A 4,347-nucleotide genomic window follows, 5' to 3' on the forward strand; every position below is an offset into this window, starting at 1 on the left:
GAGGTTGGCCCAGGATCGGACATTGTTTCGTTCTGTTGTGCATGGGGTCGCTATGAGTCGGTTCCGACTCAATGGCACCTGACAACAACAACAACAATGCCTGTTATTGATCTTTATGTGTTCCATTTCATTTTTGACAATTTACAAGTTTTCTAGATTAATACTTCTTACATTCCATGTTCAGATTATTGATGGATGTTTATTATTATTTCTTCCCACTTTGAGTTGTGCCATATCAGCAAATTAAGATCTTGAAAGCTTTACTCCATTTTTGTCATCACTGTTAAGTCTATTTTGAGGAGGTAGCTCTTCCCCAGTTATATTTTGAGTGCCTGCCAACCTGAGGGGATCATTTTATTGTAGCATAGCTGAAAATATTCTGTTTCAATATTCTATAATCTGGTGCTATCTGACAGAGTTCATTGCTATTCACATGGTTTTCAGGTTAGGGCTAAATGTTTAGGAATAGTCTGCCTCTCCCTCTTCCTAGTATATCCTAGTCTGGAAGCTCAGATGTAACCTGTCCAACATGGGTGACCTTGGTGGTATTTAAAATACCAGTGGCATAGCTTCCAGTATCACAGCAACATGCAAACTGCCACAGCACACACACACACAAACTGATAAATGAGTGGTGGAGAGGCTCCATATAATTAGGCAAAACAAGGTCAGGGACAGACTGTCAAACAGACAATCAATCACTCATATGTAAGTTCTAGCTGAAGCTGAAGAAAGTGAAAACAGGTCCAAAACAAGTACACAGGAACCAAATATGACCTCAAATATATCCCACCTGAATTTAGAGATCATCTCAAGAACAGATTTGATGCATTAGAAACTAATTACCGAAAACAAGGAGAGTTTTGTGATGACATTAAAAACATCATACATAAAGAAAGTAAAATATGAGACTTAGGGCCAGATAGCAGACTATGCAGTAGTGCTATACAGACCCTCCACAACAAGCATAAGAGTAACCAAGGAAGCAGTTGCAGTTGATAATCCTGGAACTGTAAGTTTCAGATGAAGAGCTAAAGAATGCTTACTAGAAGAGGCTGAATAAACACAGTAAAAAAAAGAGACAGACTTATGACCCATGCTGGACAATCAGATGCAATGTGGCCATCTTAAATTGTGTGAGTAGAGTCAGACATTGGTTTTGCAAAAACATACCAGTAACTTTTAGATATAATGGTGTATTTTTTTATCTTATTCCTTACACTTCACTGATGGTCAGAAGCATGGATTGCCCCATCAGGGTTGCACTGTAGTAAACAGCATACTTGTGAGTTCCATCAAAGTGAGTGGACACATATGCAACTCGAACATATATGGTGTCTATGTTCAAGTGAATCCTACTCAATACCTACAGAGTCAGTCTGGCCCACCCTGGAGTAGCTCAAACTATGAGAAGCAGCTAAGCAGATGCATTGTTTTGTTTGATTGTTGTTGTTTTTTTTCTAATGAGACAGGTGATTTGTGTTGACTGGCCAGGCATAGAACAGCCATCTTGTTTTTGCAGGTAGCTTTGAAAGCAGAGGACATTTGGTGACCACAGAAATATACTGCTTACTGACAAGAATAAAGGTTCAATTTTTTTTCTTATACCCATGTTACTCTGACACCCAGAGGCTTAGTCAGTCCCTATCCACAAACAGTCCCAGCAAAGCTCCTGATCTCTGGGCAGTCAGAAATAAAGCAAAGTGAATTGGGATTTAGCAACACCAACCCTGGCAACTGGAATCAGGTTCTGCAGACCTGCAGAGATTGCTAAAAGAGATTTGTAACACTTGTGCAAGCAAGGCAGAATGAAACACTGCCCAATCCTCGGCCAACCTCACTATTGTTGCCATGCTTGACTCTATCGATGCTGCTACTTGGCCTATCCATCTCACTGTGGGTCTTCCTTTTTTTCTCTGACTCTTCACCTTACCAAACATAATAGCCTTCTCCAGCTTATTAACAACTTGTGATATGCATACGACACAATCTTGATTATTGGAAGTGAAGAGGATTTAAAATACTAGCCGATGAAGATCAAAGAATTCCATATGATTTGTTCCGCAGTGTAAAGAAAACAAAAAGAATCAATATTGGACAAATTAATAACACCATGACAAATAGAAAAGGCTTGAAGCTGTTAAAGACTGTTCTGCTTTGGCCAAAAATCTGTGCTCAAGGAATCAATAATCAAGAAATTAAATGACATATTGCATTAGGAAAATCTAATGTAAACAACCTCTATAAAGTTTTATGATGTCAGTTTGAGGACTGAGTTGCAACTGACCCAAGATATGGTATTTCCAATCACCTTATATGGATGTGAAAGTCAAATAACTAAATTAAGAAACAATGTTGTTTTTGTTGTTATGTGCCATCTAGTCAGTGCCGACTTATAGTGACCTTATGAACAGCAGAAAGAAACACTGCCCTATCTTGGGCCAACCTCACTATTGTTGCCACATTTGCACCCATTAATGCTGCCACTTGGCCAATCTATTTTGATGGGGGTCTTCCTCTTTTTCTCTGACACTCCACCTTAACAAACATGATAACCTTCTCCAGTGATTGGTCCCTCCTGACAATATGTCCAAAGTATGAGAGATGAAGTTTGGTCATCTTGGCCTCCAAGGAACACTCTGGCTGTACTTCTTCCAAAATGGATCTATTAGTTCTTTTGGCAGTCTATGGCACTTTCAATATTCTCCTCCAACACCATATTTCAAAAGCATCAATTCTTCTACGGTCTTCCTTATTTACTGTCCAACTTTCACATGCTTATGAAGTTATTGAAAAATACCATGGCTTGGGTCAGGCACACCTTAGACCTCAAGCTGACATCTTTGCTTTCCAACACTTTAAAAAGATCTTGTGCAACAGATTTTCCTAATGCAATACATTGTTTGATTTATTGACTGCTGCTTTTGTAAGTGTTGATAGTTGATCCAAGAAGAATGAAGTCCACAAATGAAGATCCTGTGGGCTTTACTCCCACAGGCTTTACTCCATTTGTGTCATCATGGTCAACTCTACTTTGAGGAGGCAGCTCTTCCCCAGTCGCATTTTGAGTGCCTTCCAACTTGAGGGGCTCATTTCTTGGCACTATATCTGACAGTGTTTCTCTGCTATTCATAAGATTTTCAGTGACTAGATGTTCAGAAGTAGTTCATCACTCCTTCTTCCTAGTCTGTCTTTGTCTGGAAGCTCATCTGAAATCTGTCCACCATGGGTGACTCTGCCGGTATTTAAAATACCAGTGGCATAGCTTCCAGAATCACAGCAACTCACAAGCCACCACAGTATGATAAACTGACAGATCAGTGGTAGTATGAAACAATAGAAGAATTTAAATTATGGTGTTGGTAAAAAATAATGACAGAACCATAGACTTCCAGAAGAATAAACAAATCTGTTTAGGAAGAAGTACAGTAAGAATGCTCATTGGATGAGAATATGGCAAGAGATTGTCTCTGGTACTCTGGACATGGTGTCTGGAGGGATTAGTCCCTTATCAAGGATTTGTCCTTCCTAAAAGTGGAGCATCATGGAAAGTGATATGCAAAAGGTTGAAATAAGACTGCTACCTCATGCCCTATACAAAAACAACTCAGCATAGATTAAAGACCTAAATGTGAATCCTAAAATTATGAATGCCATCAATGAGAAAATAGGGACAAATGTGAGGGCTCTAATACAGGGAATATACAGACAACCAAACATTTTGAAAATTGTACAAATAAAGACAAAATAGATGATTGGGACATATTAAAAGTTAAAATCTTATGTGCATCAAAAGACTTCACCAAAAGAGTAAAAAGGGAGCCCACAAAATGGGAAAAAATGTTTTGTAATGACACATCGAACAAGGGACTCATTTCTAAAATACATAGGAAACTACAACTGCTCTACAAGAAAAAGACAAATAATCCAATTTAAAAATGGGCACAGGACATGAACAGACACTTCATTGAGTAGGAGATCCGGGCAGCCAACAAACATATGAAGAAATGTTCATGATCTCAGGCCATTAGAAAAATGCAAATCAAAGCAACAATGAGATATCATCTCACACGAGCAGTAAGTGCAAAAATAAAAAAGTATAGGACAATAAATGCTGATGAGGATGCAGAGAGACTGGGATACTCCTACATTCCTGGTGGGATTGCAAAATGGTCCAACCACTATGGAAATTAATATGGCACTTCCTCAGAAGGTTGGAGATAGAAATTCCTAATGATCCAGAAATTCCTCTGCTTGTTATTTACCTGAAAGAAATACAACCCATATATATAAGTAGATATATGCAAACAAACGTTGATAGCAGCACTATTTACAATATCAAAAATT

This window comes from Chrysochloris asiatica, unplaced genomic scaffold (genome assembly GCF_000296735.1).
Source record: "Chrysochloris asiatica unplaced genomic scaffold, ChrAsi1.0 scaffold00401, whole genome shotgun sequence".
Classification (NCBI taxonomy): domain Eukaryota; kingdom Metazoa; phylum Chordata; class Mammalia; order Afrosoricida; family Chrysochloridae; genus Chrysochloris; species Chrysochloris asiatica.